The 21034-nt window shown below is 53.5% G+C and overlaps 60 non-coding genes across 60 annotated transcripts; 30 read left to right on the top strand and 30 right to left on the bottom strand.

Moving 5' to 3' along the window:
- Positions 1 to 221: 221 nt before the first annotated feature.
- On the bottom strand, positions 222 to 293 carry Trnam-cau (transfer RNA methionine (anticodon CAU)). Its single transcript has one exon. It is a non-coding gene; the product is annotated as a tRNA-Met (tRNA).
- Positions 294 to 541: 248 nt separating this feature from the next.
- Positions 542 to 614, bottom strand: Trnar-acg (transfer RNA arginine (anticodon ACG)). Its single transcript has one exon. It is a non-coding gene; the product is annotated as a tRNA-Arg (tRNA).
- Positions 615 to 1056: 442 nt separating this feature from the next.
- Trnai-uau (transfer RNA isoleucine (anticodon UAU)) lies at positions 1057 to 1148 on the top strand. Its single transcript is given in 2 exon segments — positions 1057 to 1094; positions 1113 to 1148. It is a non-coding gene; the product is annotated as a tRNA-Ile (tRNA).
- A 111-nt stretch (positions 1149 to 1259) lies between these two features.
- On the top strand, positions 1260 to 1331 carry Trnad-guc (transfer RNA aspartic acid (anticodon GUC)). The gene has a single exon. It is a non-coding gene; the product is annotated as a tRNA-Asp (tRNA).
- A 236-nt stretch (positions 1332 to 1567) lies between these two features.
- On the bottom strand, positions 1568 to 1639 carry Trnam-cau (transfer RNA methionine (anticodon CAU)). The gene has a single exon. It is a non-coding gene; the product is annotated as a tRNA-Met (tRNA).
- A 248-nt stretch (positions 1640 to 1887) lies between these two features.
- Positions 1888 to 1960, bottom strand: Trnar-acg (transfer RNA arginine (anticodon ACG)). The gene has a single exon. It is a non-coding gene; the product is annotated as a tRNA-Arg (tRNA).
- A 442-nt stretch (positions 1961 to 2402) lies between these two features.
- On the top strand, positions 2403 to 2494 carry Trnai-uau (transfer RNA isoleucine (anticodon UAU)). Its single transcript is given in 2 exon segments — positions 2403 to 2440; positions 2459 to 2494. It is a non-coding gene; the product is annotated as a tRNA-Ile (tRNA).
- A 111-nt stretch (positions 2495 to 2605) lies between these two features.
- On the top strand, positions 2606 to 2677 carry Trnad-guc (transfer RNA aspartic acid (anticodon GUC)). The gene has a single exon. It is a non-coding gene; the product is annotated as a tRNA-Asp (tRNA).
- A 236-nt stretch (positions 2678 to 2913) lies between these two features.
- On the bottom strand, positions 2914 to 2985 carry Trnam-cau (transfer RNA methionine (anticodon CAU)). Its single transcript has one exon. It is a non-coding gene; the product is annotated as a tRNA-Met (tRNA).
- A 248-nt stretch (positions 2986 to 3233) lies between these two features.
- Trnar-acg (transfer RNA arginine (anticodon ACG)) lies at positions 3234 to 3306 on the bottom strand. The gene has a single exon. It is a non-coding gene; the product is annotated as a tRNA-Arg (tRNA).
- Positions 3307 to 3748: 442 nt separating this feature from the next.
- On the top strand, positions 3749 to 3840 carry Trnai-uau (transfer RNA isoleucine (anticodon UAU)). Its single transcript is given in 2 exon segments — positions 3749 to 3786; positions 3805 to 3840. It is a non-coding gene; the product is annotated as a tRNA-Ile (tRNA).
- Positions 3841 to 3951: 111 nt separating this feature from the next.
- On the top strand, positions 3952 to 4023 carry Trnad-guc (transfer RNA aspartic acid (anticodon GUC)). Its single transcript has one exon. It is a non-coding gene; the product is annotated as a tRNA-Asp (tRNA).
- Positions 4024 to 4259: 236 nt separating this feature from the next.
- On the bottom strand, positions 4260 to 4331 carry Trnam-cau (transfer RNA methionine (anticodon CAU)). The gene has a single exon. It is a non-coding gene; the product is annotated as a tRNA-Met (tRNA).
- Positions 4332 to 4579: 248 nt separating this feature from the next.
- Trnar-acg (transfer RNA arginine (anticodon ACG)) lies at positions 4580 to 4652 on the bottom strand. The gene has a single exon. It is a non-coding gene; the product is annotated as a tRNA-Arg (tRNA).
- Positions 4653 to 5094: 442 nt separating this feature from the next.
- Trnai-uau (transfer RNA isoleucine (anticodon UAU)) lies at positions 5095 to 5186 on the top strand. The gene is given in 2 exon segments: positions 5095 to 5132; positions 5151 to 5186. It is a non-coding gene; the product is annotated as a tRNA-Ile (tRNA).
- Positions 5187 to 5297: 111 nt separating this feature from the next.
- On the top strand, positions 5298 to 5369 carry Trnad-guc (transfer RNA aspartic acid (anticodon GUC)). The gene has a single exon. It is a non-coding gene; the product is annotated as a tRNA-Asp (tRNA).
- A 236-nt stretch (positions 5370 to 5605) lies between these two features.
- Positions 5606 to 5677, bottom strand: Trnam-cau (transfer RNA methionine (anticodon CAU)). Its single transcript has one exon. It is a non-coding gene; the product is annotated as a tRNA-Met (tRNA).
- A 248-nt stretch (positions 5678 to 5925) lies between these two features.
- On the bottom strand, positions 5926 to 5998 carry Trnar-acg (transfer RNA arginine (anticodon ACG)). The gene has a single exon. It is a non-coding gene; the product is annotated as a tRNA-Arg (tRNA).
- Positions 5999 to 6440: 442 nt separating this feature from the next.
- Trnai-uau (transfer RNA isoleucine (anticodon UAU)) lies at positions 6441 to 6532 on the top strand. The gene is given in 2 exon segments: positions 6441 to 6478; positions 6497 to 6532. It is a non-coding gene; the product is annotated as a tRNA-Ile (tRNA).
- Positions 6533 to 6643: 111 nt separating this feature from the next.
- On the top strand, positions 6644 to 6715 carry Trnad-guc (transfer RNA aspartic acid (anticodon GUC)). Its single transcript has one exon. It is a non-coding gene; the product is annotated as a tRNA-Asp (tRNA).
- Positions 6716 to 6951: 236 nt separating this feature from the next.
- Positions 6952 to 7023, bottom strand: Trnam-cau (transfer RNA methionine (anticodon CAU)). Its single transcript has one exon. It is a non-coding gene; the product is annotated as a tRNA-Met (tRNA).
- A 248-nt stretch (positions 7024 to 7271) lies between these two features.
- On the bottom strand, positions 7272 to 7344 carry Trnar-acg (transfer RNA arginine (anticodon ACG)). Its single transcript has one exon. It is a non-coding gene; the product is annotated as a tRNA-Arg (tRNA).
- A 442-nt stretch (positions 7345 to 7786) lies between these two features.
- Trnai-uau (transfer RNA isoleucine (anticodon UAU)) lies at positions 7787 to 7878 on the top strand. The gene is given in 2 exon segments: positions 7787 to 7824; positions 7843 to 7878. It is a non-coding gene; the product is annotated as a tRNA-Ile (tRNA).
- Positions 7879 to 7987: 109 nt separating this feature from the next.
- On the top strand, positions 7988 to 8059 carry Trnad-guc (transfer RNA aspartic acid (anticodon GUC)). The gene has a single exon. It is a non-coding gene; the product is annotated as a tRNA-Asp (tRNA).
- A 556-nt stretch (positions 8060 to 8615) lies between these two features.
- Trnar-acg (transfer RNA arginine (anticodon ACG)) lies at positions 8616 to 8688 on the bottom strand. The gene has a single exon. It is a non-coding gene; the product is annotated as a tRNA-Arg (tRNA).
- Positions 8689 to 9130: 442 nt separating this feature from the next.
- Positions 9131 to 9222, top strand: Trnai-uau (transfer RNA isoleucine (anticodon UAU)). Its single transcript is given in 2 exon segments — positions 9131 to 9168; positions 9187 to 9222. It is a non-coding gene; the product is annotated as a tRNA-Ile (tRNA).
- Positions 9223 to 9333: 111 nt separating this feature from the next.
- Trnad-guc (transfer RNA aspartic acid (anticodon GUC)) lies at positions 9334 to 9405 on the top strand. The gene has a single exon. It is a non-coding gene; the product is annotated as a tRNA-Asp (tRNA).
- A 236-nt stretch (positions 9406 to 9641) lies between these two features.
- Trnam-cau (transfer RNA methionine (anticodon CAU)) lies at positions 9642 to 9713 on the bottom strand. Its single transcript has one exon. It is a non-coding gene; the product is annotated as a tRNA-Met (tRNA).
- A 248-nt stretch (positions 9714 to 9961) lies between these two features.
- Trnar-acg (transfer RNA arginine (anticodon ACG)) lies at positions 9962 to 10034 on the bottom strand. The gene has a single exon. It is a non-coding gene; the product is annotated as a tRNA-Arg (tRNA).
- A 442-nt stretch (positions 10035 to 10476) lies between these two features.
- On the top strand, positions 10477 to 10568 carry Trnai-uau (transfer RNA isoleucine (anticodon UAU)). Its single transcript is given in 2 exon segments — positions 10477 to 10514; positions 10533 to 10568. It is a non-coding gene; the product is annotated as a tRNA-Ile (tRNA).
- Positions 10569 to 10677: 109 nt separating this feature from the next.
- Trnad-guc (transfer RNA aspartic acid (anticodon GUC)) lies at positions 10678 to 10749 on the top strand. Its single transcript has one exon. It is a non-coding gene; the product is annotated as a tRNA-Asp (tRNA).
- Positions 10750 to 10985: 236 nt separating this feature from the next.
- Trnam-cau (transfer RNA methionine (anticodon CAU)) lies at positions 10986 to 11057 on the bottom strand. Its single transcript has one exon. It is a non-coding gene; the product is annotated as a tRNA-Met (tRNA).
- Positions 11058 to 11305: 248 nt separating this feature from the next.
- On the bottom strand, positions 11306 to 11378 carry Trnar-acg (transfer RNA arginine (anticodon ACG)). Its single transcript has one exon. It is a non-coding gene; the product is annotated as a tRNA-Arg (tRNA).
- Positions 11379 to 11820: 442 nt separating this feature from the next.
- On the top strand, positions 11821 to 11912 carry Trnai-uau (transfer RNA isoleucine (anticodon UAU)). The gene is given in 2 exon segments: positions 11821 to 11858; positions 11877 to 11912. It is a non-coding gene; the product is annotated as a tRNA-Ile (tRNA).
- Positions 11913 to 12023: 111 nt separating this feature from the next.
- Positions 12024 to 12095, top strand: Trnad-guc (transfer RNA aspartic acid (anticodon GUC)). Its single transcript has one exon. It is a non-coding gene; the product is annotated as a tRNA-Asp (tRNA).
- A 236-nt stretch (positions 12096 to 12331) lies between these two features.
- Positions 12332 to 12403, bottom strand: Trnam-cau (transfer RNA methionine (anticodon CAU)). Its single transcript has one exon. It is a non-coding gene; the product is annotated as a tRNA-Met (tRNA).
- Positions 12404 to 12651: 248 nt separating this feature from the next.
- Trnar-acg (transfer RNA arginine (anticodon ACG)) lies at positions 12652 to 12724 on the bottom strand. The gene has a single exon. It is a non-coding gene; the product is annotated as a tRNA-Arg (tRNA).
- A 444-nt stretch (positions 12725 to 13168) lies between these two features.
- Positions 13169 to 13260, top strand: Trnai-uau (transfer RNA isoleucine (anticodon UAU)). The gene is given in 2 exon segments: positions 13169 to 13206; positions 13225 to 13260. It is a non-coding gene; the product is annotated as a tRNA-Ile (tRNA).
- Positions 13261 to 13371: 111 nt separating this feature from the next.
- Trnad-guc (transfer RNA aspartic acid (anticodon GUC)) lies at positions 13372 to 13443 on the top strand. The gene has a single exon. It is a non-coding gene; the product is annotated as a tRNA-Asp (tRNA).
- Positions 13444 to 13679: 236 nt separating this feature from the next.
- Trnam-cau (transfer RNA methionine (anticodon CAU)) lies at positions 13680 to 13751 on the bottom strand. Its single transcript has one exon. It is a non-coding gene; the product is annotated as a tRNA-Met (tRNA).
- A 248-nt stretch (positions 13752 to 13999) lies between these two features.
- Positions 14000 to 14072, bottom strand: Trnar-acg (transfer RNA arginine (anticodon ACG)). The gene has a single exon. It is a non-coding gene; the product is annotated as a tRNA-Arg (tRNA).
- A 442-nt stretch (positions 14073 to 14514) lies between these two features.
- On the top strand, positions 14515 to 14606 carry Trnai-uau (transfer RNA isoleucine (anticodon UAU)). The gene is given in 2 exon segments: positions 14515 to 14552; positions 14571 to 14606. It is a non-coding gene; the product is annotated as a tRNA-Ile (tRNA).
- Positions 14607 to 14717: 111 nt separating this feature from the next.
- Trnad-guc (transfer RNA aspartic acid (anticodon GUC)) lies at positions 14718 to 14789 on the top strand. Its single transcript has one exon. It is a non-coding gene; the product is annotated as a tRNA-Asp (tRNA).
- Positions 14790 to 15025: 236 nt separating this feature from the next.
- Trnam-cau (transfer RNA methionine (anticodon CAU)) lies at positions 15026 to 15097 on the bottom strand. The gene has a single exon. It is a non-coding gene; the product is annotated as a tRNA-Met (tRNA).
- A 248-nt stretch (positions 15098 to 15345) lies between these two features.
- Positions 15346 to 15418, bottom strand: Trnar-acg (transfer RNA arginine (anticodon ACG)). Its single transcript has one exon. It is a non-coding gene; the product is annotated as a tRNA-Arg (tRNA).
- Positions 15419 to 15860: 442 nt separating this feature from the next.
- Trnai-uau (transfer RNA isoleucine (anticodon UAU)) lies at positions 15861 to 15952 on the top strand. The gene is given in 2 exon segments: positions 15861 to 15898; positions 15917 to 15952. It is a non-coding gene; the product is annotated as a tRNA-Ile (tRNA).
- Positions 15953 to 16063: 111 nt separating this feature from the next.
- Trnad-guc (transfer RNA aspartic acid (anticodon GUC)) lies at positions 16064 to 16135 on the top strand. Its single transcript has one exon. It is a non-coding gene; the product is annotated as a tRNA-Asp (tRNA).
- A 236-nt stretch (positions 16136 to 16371) lies between these two features.
- On the bottom strand, positions 16372 to 16443 carry Trnam-cau (transfer RNA methionine (anticodon CAU)). The gene has a single exon. It is a non-coding gene; the product is annotated as a tRNA-Met (tRNA).
- Positions 16444 to 16691: 248 nt separating this feature from the next.
- Positions 16692 to 16764, bottom strand: Trnar-acg (transfer RNA arginine (anticodon ACG)). Its single transcript has one exon. It is a non-coding gene; the product is annotated as a tRNA-Arg (tRNA).
- Positions 16765 to 17206: 442 nt separating this feature from the next.
- On the top strand, positions 17207 to 17298 carry Trnai-uau (transfer RNA isoleucine (anticodon UAU)). Its single transcript is given in 2 exon segments — positions 17207 to 17244; positions 17263 to 17298. It is a non-coding gene; the product is annotated as a tRNA-Ile (tRNA).
- A 111-nt stretch (positions 17299 to 17409) lies between these two features.
- On the top strand, positions 17410 to 17481 carry Trnad-guc (transfer RNA aspartic acid (anticodon GUC)). The gene has a single exon. It is a non-coding gene; the product is annotated as a tRNA-Asp (tRNA).
- Positions 17482 to 17717: 236 nt separating this feature from the next.
- Trnam-cau (transfer RNA methionine (anticodon CAU)) lies at positions 17718 to 17789 on the bottom strand. The gene has a single exon. It is a non-coding gene; the product is annotated as a tRNA-Met (tRNA).
- A 248-nt stretch (positions 17790 to 18037) lies between these two features.
- Trnar-acg (transfer RNA arginine (anticodon ACG)) lies at positions 18038 to 18110 on the bottom strand. The gene has a single exon. It is a non-coding gene; the product is annotated as a tRNA-Arg (tRNA).
- Positions 18111 to 18552: 442 nt separating this feature from the next.
- Trnai-uau (transfer RNA isoleucine (anticodon UAU)) lies at positions 18553 to 18644 on the top strand. The gene is given in 2 exon segments: positions 18553 to 18590; positions 18609 to 18644. It is a non-coding gene; the product is annotated as a tRNA-Ile (tRNA).
- Positions 18645 to 18755: 111 nt separating this feature from the next.
- Positions 18756 to 18827, top strand: Trnad-guc (transfer RNA aspartic acid (anticodon GUC)). The gene has a single exon. It is a non-coding gene; the product is annotated as a tRNA-Asp (tRNA).
- Positions 18828 to 19063: 236 nt separating this feature from the next.
- On the bottom strand, positions 19064 to 19135 carry Trnam-cau (transfer RNA methionine (anticodon CAU)). Its single transcript has one exon. It is a non-coding gene; the product is annotated as a tRNA-Met (tRNA).
- Positions 19136 to 19383: 248 nt separating this feature from the next.
- Trnar-acg (transfer RNA arginine (anticodon ACG)) lies at positions 19384 to 19456 on the bottom strand. The gene has a single exon. It is a non-coding gene; the product is annotated as a tRNA-Arg (tRNA).
- A 442-nt stretch (positions 19457 to 19898) lies between these two features.
- On the top strand, positions 19899 to 19990 carry Trnai-uau (transfer RNA isoleucine (anticodon UAU)). Its single transcript is given in 2 exon segments — positions 19899 to 19936; positions 19955 to 19990. It is a non-coding gene; the product is annotated as a tRNA-Ile (tRNA).
- A 111-nt stretch (positions 19991 to 20101) lies between these two features.
- On the top strand, positions 20102 to 20173 carry Trnad-guc (transfer RNA aspartic acid (anticodon GUC)). Its single transcript has one exon. It is a non-coding gene; the product is annotated as a tRNA-Asp (tRNA).
- Positions 20174 to 20729: 556 nt separating this feature from the next.
- Trnar-acg (transfer RNA arginine (anticodon ACG)) lies at positions 20730 to 20802 on the bottom strand. The gene has a single exon. It is a non-coding gene; the product is annotated as a tRNA-Arg (tRNA).
- Positions 20803 to 21034: the final 232 nt, after the last annotated feature.

Genomic DNA, 21034 nt, shown 5'->3' with positions numbered 1-21034 from the left:
CGCGAAAGTTGCACGTGTGGCCCGAAAAGACATTAACGTTGTGATCGAGAAATGTAGTTGCTGCAGAATCGTAAGAAACTCTGCGTCTTAGGAAGTGTTTCTCGTATTCTCCACACGACGTCGTCGTCGTTTCAGAACTTACAGGGTTTGCTGTTGACGCTGAGTCAGCGCACCCCAGGCTTAATGATCGAGCTCGAAGCACCCAAGAAAAAGAATAATTTTAGCAGAGCGTGGTTTCGATCCACGGACCTCTGGGTTATGGGCCCAGCACGCTTCCACTGCGCCACTCTGCTGCGTGACGTGCGACACTTGGAAAAGCGTTGTCTGCGTCGCGTACCGTTTAATTAACTGTGCAACATCTCTCAGCTTGACTTGTCTCGACTTTGCTCGACTGACGCTACGCTGACGCTTGCACGAAGCGATATTTACCACGATCGTCTCGAGATGCAGCTACGAGATGCTCAGGATTGACATTGCACTCCACGCAGGTGGAAACATTCGAATGCACTGCCTAGCTACGCGCCCGCAACTAACAAAATGCCGACCCTGCCAGGATTCGAACCTGGAATCTTCTGATCCGTAGTCAGACGCGTTATCCGTTGCGCCACAGGGCCACTGGTCGCCTTTCGTCATATGAGGCGGGTACACATCGCAGAGCAACGTGTTCTCCGTGGCTCGGCAACTGCGTGTCGTCCACTGACAACGGCGGCGCGGCCACTCTGGTCTTCCGCACTCTGCAGGGAGCTGCCAAGGAAGGCATCTCTCCTCCAGCTGCTCGGCCACGGTGCGCCTGCATAGCTTAGAGCTTGCCACACATCTGCCCTCGCTGTTGGACAGGTAGCAGAAGGCAAGGCGCGCGTTTTTCTGCAATTTTTCGGTGATGACAAGCGGTTGATATGCTTGTAAGTGTAGCATATGAAGCAAGAATCGTATGAAGCATCCGTAGCCAGGTGCTAAAGTCGCAGTATGGCCGCAGGTGACGGTCGTATGATGGGTCTGTAGCCACAACAGGTTGGCAGTAAAGCAAATACCGCTAACTGAAAGCACCCTGCTGTAGCCCCAGTGGCGCAATTGGTTAGCGCACGGTACTTATAAGGCAGTAGCCGTGAGCAATGCCGGGGTTGTGAGTTCGAGCCTCACCTGGGGCATACTTTTATTTCGTAGCAGCTGACTCTGAAAGCATCGGGACGCTAGATTTGAGATGAATCACCTACTTGAGAAGCATAAGTGTGCGTGAGTTGTGCGTACCGATTGCGTATTCCTCGGTAGTATAGTGGTTAGTATCGCCGCCTGTCACGCGGGAGACCGGGGTTCGATTCCCCGCCGGGGAGGTGCGATTTTTATATCGCGAAAGTTGCACGTGTGGCCCGAAAAGACATTAACGTTGTGATCGAGAAATGTAGTTGCTGCAGAATCGTAAGAAACTCTGCGTCTTAGGAAGTGTTTCTCGTATTCTCCACACGACGTCGTCGTCGTTTCAGAACTTACAGGGTTTGCTGTTGACGCTGAGTCAGCGCACCCCAGGCTTAATGATCGAGCTCGAAGCACCCAAGAAAAAGAATAATTTTAGCAGAGCGTGGTTTCGATCCACGGACCTCTGGGTTATGGGCCCAGCACGCTTCCACTGCGCCACTCTGCTGCGTGACGTGCGACACTTGGAAAAGCGTTGTCTGCGTCGCGTACCGTTTAATTAACTGTGCAACATCTCTCAGCTTGACTTGTCTCGACTTTGCTCGACTGACGCTACGCTGACGCTTGCACGAAGCGATATTTACCACGATCGTCTCGAGATGCAGCTACGAGATGCTCAGGATTGACATTGCACTCCACGCAGGTGGAAACATTCGAATGCACTGCCTAGCTACGCGCCCGCAACTAACAAAATGCCGACCCTGCCAGGATTCGAACCTGGAATCTTCTGATCCGTAGTCAGACGCGTTATCCGTTGCGCCACAGGGCCACTGGTCGCCTTTCGTCATATGAGGCGGGTACACATCGCAGAGCAACGTGTTCTCCGTGGCTCGGCAACTGCGTGTCGTCCACTGACAACGGCGGCGCGGCCACTCTGGTCTTCCGCACTCTGCAGGGAGCTGCCAAGGAAGGCATCTCTCCTCCAGCTGCTCGGCCACGGTGCGCCTGCATAGCTTAGAGCTTGCCACACATCTGCCCTCGCTGTTGGACAGGTAGCAGAAGGCAAGGCGCGCGTTTTTCTGCAATTTTTCGGTGATGACAAGCGGTTGATATGCTTGTAAGTGTAGCATATGAAGCAAGAATCGTATGAAGCATCCGTAGCCAGGTGCTAAAGTCGCAGTATGGCCGCAGGTGACGGTCGTATGATGGGTCTGTAGCCACAACAGGTTGGCAGTAAAGCAAATACCGCTAACTGAAAGCACCCTGCTGTAGCCCCAGTGGCGCAATTGGTTAGCGCACGGTACTTATAAGGCAGTAGCCGTGAGCAATGCCGGGGTTGTGAGTTCGAGCCTCACCTGGGGCATACTTTTATTTCGTAGCAGCTGACTCTGAAAGCATCGGGACGCTAGATTTGAGATGAATCACCTACTTGAGAAGCATAAGTGTGCGTGCGTTGTGCGTACCGATTGCGTATTCCTCGGTAGTATAGTGGTTAGTATCCCCGCCTGTCACGCGGGAGACCGGGGTTCGATTCCCCGCCGGGGAGGTGCGATTTTTATATCGCGAAAGTTGCACGTGTGGCCCGAAAAGACATTAACGTTGTGATCGAGAAATGTAGTTGCTGCAGAATCGTAAGAAACTCTGCGTCTTAGGAAGTGTTTCTCGTATTCTCCACACGACGTCGTCGTCGTTTCAGAACTTACAGGGTTTGCTGTTGACGCTGAGTCAGCGCACCCCAGGCTTAATGATCGAGCTCGAAGCACCCAAGAAAAAGAATAATTTTAGCAGAGCGTGGTTTCGATCCACGGACCTCTGGGTTATGGGCCCAGCACGCTTCCACTGCGCCACTCTGCTGCGTGACGTGCGACACTTGGAAAAGCGTTGTCTGCGTCGCGTACCGTTTAATTAACTGTGCAACATCTCTCAGCTTGACTTGTCTCGACTTTGCTCGACTGACGCTACGCTGACGCTTGCACGAAGCGATATTTACCACGATCGTCTCGAGATGCAGCTACGAGATGCTCAGGATTGACATTGCACTCCACGCAGGTGGAAACATTCGAATGCACTGCCTAGCTACGCGCCCGCAACTAACAAAATGCCGACCCTGCCAGGATTCGAACCTGGAATCTTCTGATCCGTAGTCAGACGCGTTATCCGTTGCGCCACAGGGCCACTGGTCGCCTTTCGTCATATGAGGCGGGTACACATCGCAGAGCAACGTGTTCTCCGTGGCTCGGCAACTGCGTGTCGTCCACTGACAACGGCGGCGCGGCCACTCTGGTCTTCCGCACTCTGCAGGGAGCTGCCAAGGAAGGCATCTCTCCTCCAGCTGCTCGGCCACGGTGCGCCTGCATTGCTTAGAGCTTGCCACACATCTGCCCTCGCTGTTGGACAGGTAGCAGAAGGCAAGGCGCGCGTTTTTCTGCAATTTTTCGGTGATGACAAGCGGTTGATATGCTTGTAAGTGTAGCATATGAAGCAAGAATCGTATGAAGCATCCGTAGCCAGGTGCTAAAGTCGCAGTATGGCCGCAGGTGACGGTCGTATGATGGGTCTGTAGCCACAACAGGTTGGCAGTAAAGCAAATACCGCTAACTGAAAGCACCCTGCTGTAGCCCCAGTGGCGCAATTGGTTAGCGCACGGTACTTATAAGGCAGTAGCCGTGAGCAATGCCGGGGTTGTGAGTTCGAGCCTCACCTGGGGCATACTTTTATTTCGTAGCAGCTGACTCTGAAAGCATCGGGACGCTAGATTTGAGATGAATCACCTACTTGAGAAGCATAAGTGTGCGTGCGTTGTGCGTACCGATTGCGTATTCCTCGGTAGTATAGTGGTTAGTATCCCCGCCTGTCACGCGGGAGACCGGGGTTCGATTCCCCGCCGGGGAGGTGCGATTTTTATATCGCGAAAGTTGCACGTGTGGCCCGAAAAGACATTAACGTTGTGATCGAGAAATGTAGTTGCTGCAGAATCGTAAGAAACTCTGCGTCTTAGGAAGTGTTTCTCGTATTCTCCACACGACGTCGTCGTCGTTTCAGAACTTACAGGGTTTGCTGTTGACGCTGAGTCAGCGCACCCCAGGCTTAATGATCGAGCTCGAAGCACCCAAGAAAAAGAATAATTTTAGCAGAGCGTGGTTTCGATCCACGGACCTCTGGGTTATGGGCCCAGCACGCTTCCACTGCGCCACTCTGCTGCGTGACGTGCGACACTTGGAAAAGCGTTGTCTGCGTCGCGTACCGTTTAATTAACTGTGCAACATCTCTCAGCTTGACTTGTCTCGACTTTGCTCGACTGACGCTACGCTGACGCTTGCACGAAGCGATATTTACCACGATCGTCTCGAGATGCAGCTACGAGATGCTCAGGATTGACATTGCACTCCACGCAGGTGGAAACATTCGAATGCACTGCCTAGCTACGCGCCCGCAACTAACAAAATGCCGACCCTGCCAGGATTCGAACCTGGAATCTTCTGATCCGTAGTCAGACGCGTTATCCGTTGCGCCACAGGGCCACTGGTCGCCTTTCGTCATATGAGGCGGGTACACATCGCAGAGCAACGTGTTCTCCGTGGCTCGGCAACTGCGTGTCGTCCACTGACAACGGCGGCGCGGCCACTCTGGTCTTCCGCACTCTGCAGGGAGCTGCCAAGGAAGGCATCTCTCCTCCAGCTGCTCGGCCACGGTGCGCCTGCATAGCTTAGAGCTTGCCACACATCTGCCCTCGCTGTTGGACAGGTAGCAGAAGGCAAGGCGCGCGTTTTTCTGCAATTTTTCGGTGATGACAAGCGGTTGATATGCTTGTAAGTGTAGCATATGAAGCAAGAATCGTATGAAGCATCCGTAGCCAGGTGCTAAAGTCGCAGTATGGCCGCAGGTGACGGTCGTATGATGGGTCTGTAGCCACAACAGGTTGGCAGTAAAGCAAATACCGCTAACTGAAAGCACCCTGCTGTAGCCCCAGTGGCGCAATTGGTTAGCGCACGGTACTTATAAGGCAGTAGCCGTGAGCAATGCCGGGGTTGTGAGTTCGAGCCTCACCTGGGGCATACTTTTATTTCGTAGCAGCTGACTCTGAAAGCATCGGGACGCTAGATTTGAGATGAATCACCTACTTGAGAAGCATAAGTGTGCGTGCGTTGTGCGTACCGATTGCGTATTCCTCGGTAGTATAGTGGTTAGTATCCCCGCCTGTCACGCGGGAGACCGGGGTTCGATTCCCCGCCGGGGAGGTGCGATTTTTATATCGCGAAAGTTGCACGTGTGGCCCGAAAAGACATTAACGTTGTGATCGAGAAATGTAGTTGCTGCAGAATCGTAAGAAACTCTGCGTCTTAGGAAGTGTTTCTCGTATTCTCCACACGACGTCGTCGTCGTTTCAGAACTTACAGGGTTTGCTGTTGACGCTGAGTCAGCGCACCCCAGGCTTAATGATCGAGCTCGACGCACCCAAGAAAAAGAATAATTTTAGCAGAGCGTGGTTTCGATCCACGGACCTCTGGGTTATGGGCCCAGCACGCTTCCACTGCGCCACTCTGCTGCGTGACGTGCGACACTTGGAAAAGCGTTGTCTGCGTCGCGTACCGTTTAATTAACTGTGCAACATCTCTCAGCTTGACTTGTCTCGACTTTGCTCGACTGACGCTACGCTGACGCTTGCACGAAGCGATATTTACCACGATCGTCTCGAGATGCAGCTACGAGATGCTCAGGATTGACATTGCACTCCACGCAGGTGGAAACATTCGAATGCACTGCCTAGCTACGCGCCCGCAACTAACAAAATGCCGACCCTGCCAGGATTCGAACCTGGAATCTTCTGATCCGTAGTCAGACGCGTTATCCGTTGCGCCACAGGGCCACTGGTCGCCTTTCGTCATATGAGGCGGGTACACATCGCAGAGCAACGTGTTCTCCGTGGCTCGGCAACTGCGTGTCGTCCACTGACAACGGCGGCGCGGCCACTCTGGTCTTCCGCACTCTGCAGGGAGCTGCCAAGGAAGGCATCTCTCCTCCAGCTGCTCGGCCACGGTGCGCCTGCATAGCTTAGAGCTTGCCACACATCTGCCCTCGCTGTTGGACAGGTAGCAGAAGGCAAGGCGCGCGTTTTTCTGCAATTTTTCGGTGATGACAAGCGGTTGATATGCTTGTAAGTGTAGCATATGAAGCAAGAATCGTATGAAGCATCCGTAGCCAGGTGCTAAAGTCGCAGTATGGCCGCAGGTGACGGTCGTATGATGGGTCTGTAGCCACAACAGGTTGGCAGTAAAGCAAATACCGCTAACTGAAAGCACCCTGCTGTAGCCCCAGTGGCGCAATTGGTTAGCGCACGGTACTTATAAGGCAGTAGCCGTGAGCAATGCCGGGGTTGTGAGTTCGAGCCTCACCTGGGGCATACTTTTATTTCGTAGCAGCTGACTCTGAAAGCATCGGGACGCTAGATTTGAGATGAATCACCTACTTGAGAAGCATAAGTGTGCGTGCGTTGTGCGTACCGATTGCGTATTCCTCGGTAGTATAGTGGTTAGTATCCCCGCCTGTCACGCGGGAGACCGGGGTTCGATTCCCCGCCGGGGAGGTGCGATTTTTATATCGCGAAAGTTGCACGTGTGGCCCGAAAAGACATTAACGTTGTGATCGAGAAATGTAGTTGCTGCAGAATCGTAAGAAACTCTGCGTCTTAGGAAGTGTTTCTCGTATTCTCCACACGACGTCGTCGTCGTTTCAGAACTTACAGGGTTTGCTGTTGACGCTGAGTCAGCGCACCCCAGGCTTAATGATCGAGCTCGAAGCACCCAAGAAAAAGAATAATTTTAGCAGAGCGTGGTTTCGATCCACGGACCTCTGGGTTATGGGCCCAGCACGCTTCCACTGCGCCACTCTGCTGCGTGACGTGCGACACTTGGAAAAGCGTTGTCTGCGTCGCGTACCGTTTAATTAACTGTGCAACATCTCTCAGCTTGACTTGTCTCGACTTTGCTCGACTGACGCTACGCTGACGCTTGCACGAAGCGATATTTACCACGATCGTCTCGAGATGCAGCTACGAGATGCTCAGGATTGACATTGCACTCCACGCAGGTGGAAACATTCGAATGCACTGCCTAGCTACGCGCCCGCAACTAACAAAATGCCGACCCTGCCAGGATTCGAACCTGGAATCTTCTGATCCGTAGTCAGACGCGTTATCCGTTGCGCCACAGGGCCACTGGTCGCCTTTCGTCATATGAGGCGGGTACACATCGCAGAGCAACGTGTTCTCCGTGGCTCGGCAACTGCGTGTCGTCCACTGACAACGGCGGCGCGGCCACTCTGGTCTTCCGCACTCTGCAGGGAGCTGCCAAGGAAGGCATCTCTCCTCCAGCTGCTCGGCCACGGTGCGCCTGCATTGCTTAGAGCTTGCCACACATCTGCCCTCGCTGTTGGACAGGTAGCAGAAGGCAAGGCGCGCGTTTTTCTGCAATTTTTCGGTGATGACAAGCGGTTGATATGCTTGTAAGTGTAGCATATGAAGCAAGAATCGTATGAAGCATCCGTAGCCAGGTGCTAAAGTCGCAGTATGGCCGCAGGTGACGGTCGTATGATGGGTCTGTAGCCACAACAGGTTGGCAGTAAAGCAAATACCGCTAACTGAAAGCACCCTGCTGTAGCCCCAGTGGCGCAATTGGTTAGCGCACGGTACTTATAAGGCAGTAGCCTTGAGCAATGCCGGGGTTGTGAGTTCGAGCCTCACCTGGGGCATACTTTTATTTCGTAGCAGCTGACTGAAAGCATCGGGACGCTAGATTTGAGATGAATCACCTACTTGAGAAGCATAAGTGTGCGTGCGTTGTGCGTACCGATTGCGTATTCCTCGGTAGTATAGTGGTTAGTATCCCCGCCTGTCACGCGGGAGACCGGGGTTCGATTCCCCGCCGGGGAGGTGCGATTTTTATATCGCGAAAGTTGCACGTGTGGCCCGAAAAGACATTAACGTTGCGATCGAGAAATGTAGTTGCTGCAGAATCGTAAGAAACTCTGCGTCTTAGGAAGTGTTTCTCGTATTCTCCACACGACGTCGTCGTCGTTTCAGAACTTACAGGGTTTGCTGTTGACGCTGAGTCAGCGCACCCCAGGCTTAATGATCGAGCTCGAAGCACCCAAGAAAAAGAATAATTTTAGCAGAGCGTGGTTTCGATCTACGGACCTCTGGGTTATGGGCCCAGCACGCTTCCACTGCGCCACTCTGCTGCGTGACGTGCGACACTTGGAAAAGCGTTGTCTGCGTCGCGTACCGTTTAATTAACTGTGCAACATCTCTCAGCTTGACTTGTCTCGACTTTGCTCGACTGACGCTACGCTGACGCTTGCACGAAGCGATATTTACCACGATCGTCTCGAGATGCAGCTGCGAGATGCTCAGGATTGACATTGCACTCCACGCAGGTGGAAACATTCGAATGCACTGCCTAGCTACGCGCCCGCAACTAACAAAATGCCGACCCTGCCAGGATTCGAACCTGGAATCTTCTGATCCGTAGTCAGACGCGTTATCCGTTGCGCCACAGGGCCACTGGTCGCCTTTCGTCATATGAGGCGGGTACACATCGCAGAGCAACGTGTTCTCCGTGGCTCGGCAACTGCGTGTCGTCCACTGACAACGGCGGCGCGGCCACTCTGGTCTTCCGCACTCTGCAGGGAGCTGCCAAGGAAGGCATCTCTCCTCCAGCTGCTCGGCCACGGTGCGCCTGCATAGCTTAGAGCTTGCCACACATCTGCCCTCGCTGTTGGACAGGTAGCAGAAGGCAAGGCGCGCGTTTTTCTGCAATTTTTCGGTGATGACAAGCGGTTGATATGCTTGTAAGTGTAGCATATGAAGCAAGAATCGTATGAAGCATCCGTAGCCAGGTGCTAAAGTCGCAGTATGGCCGCAGGTGACGGTCGTATGATGGGTCTGTAGCCACAACAGGTTGGCAGCACAGCAAATACCGCTAACTGAAAGCACCCTGCTGTAGCCCCAGTGGCGCAATTGGTTAGCGCACGGTACTTATAAGGCAGTAGCCGTGAGCAATGCCGGCGTTGTGGGTTCGAGCCTCACCTGGGGCATACTTTTATTTCGTAGCAGCTGACTCTGAAAGCATCGGGACGCTAGATTTGAGATGAATCACCTACTTGAGAAGCATAAGTGTGCGTGCGTTGTGCGTACCGATTGCGTATTCCTCGGTAGTATAGTGGTTAGTATCCCCGCCTGTCACGCGGGAGACCGGGGTTCGATTCCCCGCCGGGGAGGTGCGATTTTTATATCGCGAAAGTTGCACGTGTGGCCCGAAAAGACATTAACGTTGTGATCGAGAAATGTAGTTGCTGCAGAATCGTAAGAAACTCTGCGTCTTAGGAAGTGTTTCTCGTATTCTCCACACGACGTCGTCGTCGTTTCAGAACTTACAGGGTTTGCTGTTGACGCTGAGTCAGCGCACCCCAGGCTTAATGATCGAGCTCGAAGCACCCAAGAAAAAGAATAATTTTAGCAGAGCGTGGTTTCGATCCACGGACCTCTGGGTTATGGGCCCAGCACGCTTCCACTGCGCCACTCTGCTGCGTGACGTGCGACACTTGGAAAAGCGTTGTCTGCGTCGCGTACCGTTTAATTAACTGTGCAACATCTCTCAGCTTGACTTGTCTCGACTTTGCTCGACTGACGCTACGCTGACGCTTGCACGAAGCGATATTTACCACGATCGTCTCGAGATGCAGCTACGAGATGCTCAGGATTGACATTGCACTCCACGCAGGTGGAAACATTCGAATGCACTGCCTAGCTACGCGCCCGCAACTAACAAAATGCCGACCCTGCCAGGATTCGAACCTGGAATCTTCTGATCCGTAGTCAGACGCGTTATCCGTTGCGCCACAGGGCCACTGGTCGCCTTTCGTCATATGAGGCGGGTACACATCGCAGAGCAACGTGTTCTCCGTGGCTCGGCAACTGCGTGTCGTCCACTGACAACGGCGGCGCGGCCACTCTGGTCTTCCGCACTCTGCAGGGAGCTGCCAAGGAAGGCATCTCTCCTCCAGCTGCTCGGCCACGGTGCGCCTGCATTGCTTAGAGCTTGCCACACATCTGCCCTCGCTGTTGGACAGGTAGCAGAAGGCAAGGCGCGCGTTTTTCTGCAATTTGTCGGTGATGACAAGCGGTTGATATGCTTGTAAGTGTAGCATATGAAGCAAGAATCGTATGAAGCATCCGTAGCCAGGTGCTAAAGTCGCAGTATGGCCGCAGGTGACGGTCGTATAATGGGTCTGTAGCCACAACAGGTTGGCAGTAAAGCAAATACCGCTAACTGAAAGCACCCTGCTGTAGCCCCAGTGGCGCAATTGGTTAGCGCACGGTACTTATAAGGCAGTAGCCTTGAGCAATGCCGGGGTTGTGAGTTCGAGCCTCACCTGGGGCATACTTTTATTTCGTAGCAGCTGACTGAAAGCATCGGGACGCTAGATTTGAGATGAATCACCTACTTGAGAAGCATAAGTGTGCGTGCGTTGTGCGTACCGATTGCGTATTCCTCGGTAGTATAGTGGTTAGTATCCCCGCCTGTCACGCGGGAGACCGGGGTTCGATTCCCCGCCGGGGACGTGCGATTTTTATATCGCGAAAGTTGCACGTGTGGCCCGAAAAGACATTAACGTTGTGATCGAGAAATGTAGTTGCTGCAGAATCGTAAGAAACTCTGCGTCTTAGGAAGTGTTTCTCGTATTCTCCACACGACGTCGTCGTCGTTTCAGAACTTACAGGGTTTGCTGTTGACGCTGAGTCAGCGCACCCCAGGCTTAATGATCGAGCTCGAAGCACCCAAGAAAAAGAATAATTTTAGCAGAGCGTGGTTTCGATCCACGGACCTCTGGGTTATGGGCCCAGCACGCTTCCACTGCGCCACTCTGCTGCGTGACGTGCGACACTTGGAAAAGCGTTGTCTGCGTCGCGTACCGTTTAATTAACTGTGCAACATCTCTCAGCTTGACTTGTCTCGACTTTGCTCGACTGACGCTACGCTGACGCTTGCACGAAGCGATATTTACCACGATCGTCTCGAGATGCAGCTGCGAGATGCTCAGGATTGACATTGCACTCCACGCAGGTGGAAACATTCGAATGCACTGCCTAGCTACGCGCCCGCAACTAACAAAATGCCGACCCTGCCAGGATTCGAACCTGGAATCTTCTGATCCGTAGTCAGACGCGTTATCCGTTGCGCCACAGGGCCACTGGTCGCCTTTCGTCATATGAGGCGGGTACACATCGCAGAGCAACGTGTTCTCCGTGGCTCGGCAACTGCGTGTCGTCCACTGACAACGGCGGCGCGGCCACTCTGGTCTTCCGCACTCTGCAGGGAGCTGCCAAGGAAGGCATCTCTCCTCCAGCTGCTCGGCCACGGTGCGCCTGCATAGCTTAGAGCTTGCCACACATCTGCCCTCGCTGTTGGACAGGTAGCAGAAGGCAAGGCGCGCGTTTTTCTGCAATTTTTCGGTGATGACAAGCGGTTGATATGCTTGTAAGTGTAGCATATGAAGCAAGAATCGTATGAAGCATCCGTAGCCAGGTGCTAAAGTCGCAGTATGGCCGCAGGTGACGGTCGTATGATGGGTCTGTAGCCACAACAGGTTGGCAGCACAGCAAATACCGCTAACTGAAAGCACCCTGCTGTAGCCCCAGTGGCGCAATTGGTTAGCGCACGGTACTTATAAGGCAGTAGCCGTGAGCAATGCCGGCGTTGTGGGTTCGAGCCTCACCTGGGGCATACTTTTATTTCGTAGCAGCTGACTCTGAAAGCATCGGGACGCTAGATTTGAGATGAATCACCTACTTGAGAAGCATAAGTGTGCGTGCGTTGTGCGTACCGATTGCGTATTCCTCGGTAGTATAGTGGTTAGTATCCCCGCCTGTCACGCGGGAGACCGGGGTTCGATTCCCCGCCGGGGAGGTGCGATTTTTATATCGCGAAAGTTGCACGTGTGGCCCGAAAAGACATTAACGTTGTGATCGAGAAATGTAGTTGCTGCAGAATCGTAAGAAACTCTGCGTCTTAGGAAGTGTTTCTCGTATTCTCCACACGACGTCGTCGTCGTTTCAGAACTTACAGGGTTTGCTGTTGACGCTGAGTCAGCGCACCCCAGGCTTAATGATCGAGCTCGAAGCACCCAAGAAAAAGAATAATTTTAGCAGAGCGTGGTTTCGATCCACGGACCTCTGGGTTATGGGCCCAGCACGCTTCCACTGCGCCACTCTGCTGCGTGACGTGCGACACTTGGAAAAGCGTTGTCTGCGTCGCGTACCGTTTAATTAACTGTGCAACATCTCTCAGCTTGACTTGTCTCGACTTTGCTCGACTGACGCTACGCTGACGCTTGCACGAAGCGATATTTACCACGATCGTCTCGAGATGCAGCTACGAGATGCTCAGGATTGACATTGCACTCCACGCAGGTGGAAACATTCGAATGCACTGCCTAGCTACGCGCCCGCAACTAACAAAATGCCGACCCTGCCAGGATTCGAACCTGGAATCTTCTGATCCGTAGTCAGACGCGTTATCCGTTGCGCCACAGGGCCACTGGTCGCCTTTCGTCATATGAGGCGGGTACACATCGCAGAGAGCAACGTGTTCTCCGTGGCTCGGCAACTGCGTGTCGTCCACTGACAACGGCGGCGCGGCCACTCTGGTCTTCCGCACTCTGCAGGGAGCTGCCAAGGAAGGCATCTCTCCTCCAGCTGCTCGGCCACGGTGCGCCTGCATAGCTTAGAGCTTGCCACACATCTGCCCTCGCTGTTGGACAGGTAGCAGAAGGCAAGGCGCGCGTTTTTCTGCAATTTTTCGGTGATGACAAGCGGTTGATATGCTTGTAAGTGTAGCATATGAAACAAGAATCGTATGAAGCATCCGTAGCCAGGTGCTAAAGTCGCAGTATGGCCGCAGGTGACGGTCGTATGATGGGTCTGTAGCCACAACAGGTTGGCGGCAAAGCAAATACCGCTAACTGAAAGCACCCTGCTGTAGCCCCAGTGGCGCAATTGGTTAGCGCACGGTACTTATAAGGCAGTAGCCGTGAGCAATGCCGGGGTTGTGAGTTCGAGCCTCACCTGGGGCATACTTTTATTTCGTAGCAGCTGACTCTGAAAGCAACGGGACGCTAGATTTGAGATGAATCACCTACTTGAGAAGAATAAGTGTGCGTGCGTTGTGCGTATCGTTTGCGTATTCCTCGGTAGTATAGTGGTTAGTATCCCCGCCTGTCACGCGGGAGACCGGGGTTCGATTCCCCGCCGGGGAGGTGCGATTTTTATATCGCGAAAGTTGCACGTGTGGCCCGATAGGACATTAACGTTGTGATCGAGAAATGTAGTTGCTGCAGAATCGTAAGAAACTCTGCGTCTTAGGAAGTGTTTCTCGTATTCTCCACACGACGTCGTCATCGTTTCAGAACTTACAGGGTTTGCTGTTGACGCTGGGTCAGCGCACCCCAGGCTTAATGATCGAGCTCGAAGCACCCAAGAAAAAGAATAATTTTAGCAGAGCGTGGTTTCGATCCACGGACCTCTGGGTTATGGGCCCAGCACGCTTCCACTGCGCCACTCTGCTGCGTGACGTGGGACACTTGGAAAAGCATTGTCTGCGTCGCGTACCGTTTACTTAACTGTGCAACATCTCTCAGCTTGACTTGTCTCGACTTTGCTCGACTGACGCTACGCTGACGCTTGCACGAAGCGATATTTACCACGATCGTCTCGAGATGCAGCTGCGAGATGCTCAGGATTGACATTGCACTCCACGCAGGTGGAAACATTCGAATGCACTGCCTAGCTACGCGCCCGCAACTAACAAAATGCCGACCCTGCCAGGATTCGAACCTGGAATCTTCTGATCCGTAGTCAGACGCGTTATCCGTTGCGCCACAGGGCCACTGTTCGCCTTTCGTCATATGAGGCGGGTACACATCGCAGAGCAACGTGTTCTCCGTGGCTCGGCAACTGCGTGTCGTCCACTGACAACGGCGGCGCGGCCACTCTGGTCTTCCGCACTCTGCAGGGAGCTGCCAAGGAAGGCATCTCTCCTCCAGCTGCTCGGCCACGGTGCGCCTGCATAGCTTAGAGCTTGCCACACATCTGCCCTCGCTGTTGGACAGGTAGCAGAAGGCAAGGCGCGCGTTTTTCTGCAATTTTTCGGTGATGACAAGCGGTTGATATGCTTGTAAGTGTAGCATATGAAACAAGAATCGTATGAAGCATCCGTAGCCAGGTGCTAAAGTCGCAGTATGGCCGCAGGTGACGGTCGTATGATGGGTCTGTAGCCACAACAGGTTGGCGGCAAAGCAAATACCGCTAACTGAAAGCACCCTGCTGTAGCCCCAGTGGCGCAATTGGTTAGCGCACGGTACTTATAAGGCAGTAGCCGTGAGCAATGCCGGGGTTGTGAGTTCGAGCCTCACCTGGGGCATACTTTTATTTCGTAGCAGCTGACTCTGAAAGCATCGGGACGCTAGATTTGAGATGAATCACCTACTTGAGAAGAATAAGTGTGCGTGCGTTGTGCGTATCGTTTGCGTATTCCTCGGTAGTATAGTGGTTAGTATCCCCGCCTGTCACGCGGGAGACCGGGGTTCGATTCCCCGCCGGGGAGGTGCGATTTTTATATCGCGAAAGTTGCACGTGTGGCCCGATAGGACATTAACGTTGTGATCGAGAAATGTAGTTGCTGCAGAATCGTAAGAAACTCTGCGTCTTAGGAAGTGTTTCTCGTATTCTCCACACGACGTCGTCATCGTTTCAGAACTTACAGGGTTTGCTGTTGACGCTGGGTCAGCGCACCCCAGGCTTAATGATCGAGCTCGAAGCACCCAAGAAAAAGAATAATTTTAGCAGAGCGTGGTTTCGATCCACGGACCTCTGGGTTATGGGCCCAGCACGCTTCCACTGCGCCACTCTGCTGCGTGACGTGGGACACTTGGAAAAGCATTGTCTGCGTCGCGTACCGTTTACTTAACTGTGCAACATCTCTCAGCTTGACTTGTCTCGACTTTGCTCGACTGACGCTACGCTGACGCTTGCACGAAGCGATATTTACCACGATCGTCTCGAGATGCAGCTGCGAGATGCTCAGGATTGACATTGCACTCCACGCAGGTGGAAACATTCGAATGCACTGCCTAGCTACGCGCCCGCAACTAACAAAATGCCGACCCTGCCAGGATTCGAACCTGGAATCTTCTGATCCGTAGTCAGACGCGTTATCCGTTGCGCCACAGGGCCACTGTTCGCCTTTCGTCATATGAGGCGGGTACACATCGCAGAGCAACGTGTTCTCCGTGGCTCGGCAACTGCGTGTCGTCCACTGACAACGGCGGCGCGGCCACTCTGGTCTTCCGCACTCTGCAGGGAGCTGCCAAGGAAGGCATCTCTCCTCCAGCTGCTCGGCCACGGTGCGCCTGCATAGCTTAGAGCTTGCCACACATCTGCCCTCGCTGTTGGACAGGTAGCAGAAGGCAAGGCGCGCGTTTTTCTGCAATTTTTCGGTGATGACAAGCGGTTGATATGCTTGTAAGTGTAGCATATGAAACAAGAATCGTATGAAGCATCCGTAGCCAGGTGCTAAAGTCGCAGTATGGCCGCAGGTGACGGTCGTATGATGGGTCTGTAGCCACAACAGGTTGGCGGCAAAGCAAATACCGCTAACTGAAAGCACCCTGCTGTAGCCCCAGTGGCGCAATTGGTTAGCGCACGGTACTTATAAGGCAGTAGCCGTGAGCAATGCCGGGGTTGTGAGTTCGAGCCTCACCTGGGGCATACTTTTATTTCGTAGCAGCTGACTCTGAAAGCATCGGGACGCTAGATTTGAGATGAATCACCTACTTGAGAAGAATAAGTGTGCGTGCGTTGTGCGTATCGTTTGCGTATTCCTCGGTAGTATAGTGGTTAGTATCCCCGCCTGTCACGCGGGAGACCGGGGTTCGATTCCCCGCCGGGGAGGTGCGATTTTTATATCGCGAAAGTTGCACGTGTGGCCCGATAGGACATTAACGTTGTGATCGAGAAATGTAGTTGCTGCAGAATCGTAAGAAACTCTGCGTCTTAGGAAGTGTTTCTCGTATTCTCCACACGACGTCGTCATCGTTTCAGAACTTACAGGGTTTGCTGTTGACGCTGGGTCAGCGCACCCCAGGCTTAATGATCGAGCTCGAAGCACCCAAGAAAAAGAATAATTTTAGCAGAGCGTGGTTTCGATCCACGGACCTCTGGGTTATGGGCCCAGCACGCTTCCACTGCGCCACTCTGCTGCGTGACGTGGGACACTTGGAAAAGCATTGTCTGCGTCGCGTACCGTTTACTTAACTGTGCAACATCTCTCAGCTTGACTTGTCTCGACTTTGCTCGACTGACGCTACGCTGACGCTTGCACGAAGCGATATTTACCACGATCGTCTCGAGATGCAGCTGCGAGATGCTCAGGATTGACATTGCACTCCACGCAGGTGGAAACATTCGAATGCACTGCCTAGCTACGCGCCCGCAACTAACAAAATGCCGACCCTGCCAGGATTCGAACCTGGAATCTTCTGATCCGTAGTCAGACGCGTTATCCGTTGCGCCACAGGGCCACTGTTCGCCTTTCGTCATATGAGGCGGGTACACATCGCAGAGCAACGTGTTCTCCGTGGCTCGGCAACTGCGTGTCGTCCACTGACAACGGCGGCGCGGCCACTCTGGTCTTCCGCACTCTGCAGGGAGCTGCCAAGGAAGGCATCTCTCCTCCAGCTGCTCGGCCACGGTGCGCCTGCATAGCTTAGAGCTTGCCACACATCTGCCCTCGCTGTTGGACAGGTAGCAGAAGGCAAGGCGCGCGTTTTTCTGCAATTTTTCGGTGATGACAAGCGGTTGATATGCTTGTAAGTGTAGCATATGAAACAAGAATCGTATGAAGCATCCGTAGCCAGGTGCTAAAGTCGCAGTATGGCCGCAGGTGACGGTCGTATGATGGGTCTGTAGCCACAACAGGTTGGCGGCAAAGCAAATACCGCTAACTGAAAGCACCCTGCTGTAGCCCCAGTGGCGCAATTGGTTAGCGCACGGTACTTATAAGGCAGTAGCCGTGAGCAATGCCGGGGTTGTGAGTTCGAGCCTCACCTGGGGCATACTTTTATTTCGTAGCAGCTGACTCTGAAAGCATCGGGACGCTAGATTTGAGATGAATCACCTACTTGAGAAGAATAAGTGTGCGTGCGTTGTGCGTATCGTTTGCGTATTCCTCGGTAGTATAGTGGTTAGTATCCCCGCCTGTCACGCGGGAGACCGGGGTTCGATTCCCCGCCGGGGAGGTGCGATTTTTATATCGCGAAAGTTGCACGTGTGGCCCGATAGGACATTAACGTTGTGATCGAGAAATGTAGTTGCTGCAGAATCGTAAGAAACTCTGCGTCTTAGGAAGTGTTTCTCGTATTCTCCACACGACGTCGTCATCGTTTCAGAACTTACAGGGTTTGCTGTTGACGCTGGGTCAGCGCACCCCAGGCTTAATGATCGAGCTCGAAGCACCCAAGAAAAAGAATAATTTTAGCAGAGCGTGGTTTCGATCCACGGACCTCTGGGTTATGGGCCCAGCACGCTTCCACTGCGCCACTCTGCTGCGTGACGTGGGACACTTGGAAAAGCATTGTCTGCGTCGCGTACCGTTTACTTAACTGTGCAACATCTCTCAGCTTGACTTGTCTCGACTTTGCTCGACTGACGCTACGCTGACGCTTGCACGAAGCGATATTTACCACGATCGTCTCGAGATGCAGCTGCGAGATGCTCAGGATTGACATTGCACTCCACGCAGGTGGAAACATTCGAATGCACTGCCTAGCTACGCGCCCGCAACTAACAAAATGCCGACCCTGCCAGGATTCGAACCTGGAATCTTCTGATCCGTAGTCAGACGCGTTATCCGTTGCGCCACAGGGCCACTGTTCGCCTTTCGTCATATGAGGCGGGTACACATCGCAGAGCAACGTGTTCTCCGTGGCTCGGCAACTGCGTGTCGTCCACTGACAACGGCGGCGCGGCCACTCTGGTCTTCCGCACTCTGCAGGGAGCTGCCAAGGAAGGCATCTCTCCTCCAGCTGCTCGGCCACGGTGCGCCTGCATAGCTTAGAGCTTGCCACACATCTGCCCTCGCTGTTGGACAGGTAGCAGAAGGCAAGGCGCGCGTTTTTCTGCAATTTTTCGGTGATGACAAGCGGTTGATATGCTTGTAAGTGTAGCATATGAAACAAGAATCGTATGAAGCATCCGTAGCCAGGTGCTAAAGTCGCAGTATGGCCGCAGGTGACGGTCGTATGATGGGTCTGTAGCCACAACAGGTTGGCGGCAAAGCAAATACCGCTAACTGAAAGCACCCTGCTGTAGCCCCAGTGGCGCAATTGGTTAGCGCACGGTACTTATAAGGCAGTAGCCGTGAGCAATGCCGGGGTTGTGAGTTCGAGCCTCACCTGGGGCATACTTTTATTTCGTAGCAGCTGACTCTGAAAGCATCGGGACGCTAGATTTGAGATGAATCACCTACTTGAGAAGAATAAGTGTGCGTGCGTTGTGCGTATCGTTTGCGTATTCCTCGGTAGTATAGTGGTTAGTATCCCCGCCTGTCACGCGGGAGACCGGGGTTCGATTCCCCGCCGGGGAGGTGCGATTTTTATATCGCGAAAGTTGCACGTGTGGCCCGATAGGACATTAACGTTGTGATCGAGAAATGTAGTTGCTGCAGAATCGTAAGAAACTCTGCGTCTTAGGAAGTGTTTCTCGTATTCTCCACACGACGTCGTCATCGTTTCAGAACTTACAGGGTTTGCTGTTGACGCTGGGTCAGCGCACCCCAGGCTTAATGATCGAGCTCGAAGCACCCAAGAAAAAGAATAATTTTAGCAGAGCGTGGTTTCGATCCACGGACCTCTGGGTTATGGGCCCAGCACGCTTCCACTGCGCCACTCTGCTGCGTGACGTGGGACACTTGGAAAAGCATTGTCTGCGTCGCGTACCGTTTACTTAACTGTGCAACATCTCTCAGCTTGACTTGTCTCGACTTTGCTCGACTGACGCTACGCTGACGCTTGCACGAAGCGATATTTACCACGATCGTCTCGAGATGCAGCTGCGAGATGCTCAGGATTGACATTGCACTCCACGCAGGTGGAAACATTCGAATGCACTGCCTAGCTACGCGCCCGCAACTAACAAAATGCCGACCCTGCCAGGATTCGAACCTGGAATCTTCTGATCCGTAGTCAGACGCGTTATCCGTTGCGCCACAGGGCCACTGTTCGCCTTTCGTCATATGAGGCGGGTACACATCGCAGAGCAACGTGTTCTCCGTGGCTCGGCAACTGCGTGTCGTCCACTGACAACGGCGGCGCGGCCACTCTGGTCTTCCGCACTCTGCAGGGAGCTGCCAAGGAAGGCATCTCTCCTCCAGCTGCTCGGCCACGGTGCGCCTGCATAGCTTAGAGCTTGCCACACATCTGCCCTCGCTGTTGGACAGGTAGCAGAAGGCAAGGCGCGCGTTTTTCTGCAATTTTTCGGTGATGACAAGCGGTTGATATGCTTGTAAGTGTAGCATATGAAACAAGAATCGTATGAAGCATCCGTAGCCAGGTGCTAAAGTCGCAGTATGGCCGCAGGTGACGGTCGTATGATGGGTCTGTAGCCACAACAGGTTGGCGGCAAAGCAAATACCGCTAACTGAAAGCACCCTGCTGTAGCCCCAGTGGCGCAATTGGTTAGCGCACGGTACTTATAAGGCAGTAGCCGTGAGCAATGCCGGGGTTGTGAGTTCGAGCCTCACCTGGGGCATACTTTTATTTCGTAGCAGCTGACTCTGAAAGCATCGGGACGCTAGATTTGAGATGAATCACCTACTTGAGAAGAATAAGTGTGCGTGCGTTGTGCGTATCGTTTGCGTATTCCTCGGTAGTATAGTGGTTAGTATCCCCGCCTGTCACGCGGGAGACCGGGGTTCGATTCCCCGCCGGGGAGGTGCGATTTTTATATCGCGAAAGTTGCACGTGTGGCCCGATAGGACATTAACGTTGTGATCGAGAAATGTAGTTGCTGCAGAATCGTAAGAAACTCTGCGTCTTAGGAAGTGTTTCTCGTATTCTCCACACGACGTCGTCATCGTTTCAGAACTTACAGGGTTTGCTGTTGACGCTGGGTCAGCGCACCCCAGGCTTAATGATCGAGCTCGAAGCACCCAAGAAAAAGAATAATTTTAGCACAGCGTGGTTTCGATCCACGGACCTCTGGGTTATGGGCCCAGCACGCTTCCACTGCGCCACTCTGCTGCGTGACGTGGGACACTTGGAAAAGCATTGTCTGCGTCGCGTACCGTTTACTTAACTGTGCAACATCTCTCAGCTTGACTTGTCTCGACTTTGCTCGACTGACGCTACGCTGACGCTTGCACGAAGCGATATTTACCACGATCGTCTCGAGATGCAGCTGCGAGATGCTCAGGATTGACATTGCACTCCACGCAGGTGGAAACATTCGAATGCACTGCCTAGCTACGCGCCCGCAACTAACAAAATGCCGACCCTGCCAGGATTCGAACCTGGAATCTTCTGATCCGTAGTCAGACGCGTTATCCGTTGCGCCACAGGGCCACTGTTCGCCTTTCGTCATATGAGGCGGGTACACATCGCAGAGCAACGTGTTCTCCGTGGCTCGGCAACTGCGTGTCGTCCACTGACAACGGCGGCGCGGCCACTCTGGTCTTCCGCACTCTGCAGGGAGCTGCCAAGGAAGGCATCTCTCCTCCAGCTGCTCGGCCACGGTGCGCCTGCATAGCTTAGAGCTTGCCACACATCTGCCCTCGCTGTTGGACAGGTAGCAGAA

Source organism: Schistocerca cancellata, chromosome 9, assembly GCF_023864275.1.
Source record: "Schistocerca cancellata isolate TAMUIC-IGC-003103 chromosome 9, iqSchCanc2.1, whole genome shotgun sequence".
NCBI classification, from domain to species: domain Eukaryota; kingdom Metazoa; phylum Arthropoda; class Insecta; order Orthoptera; family Acrididae; genus Schistocerca; species Schistocerca cancellata.
This window is presented reverse-complemented; position numbering and strand designations above follow the sequence as displayed.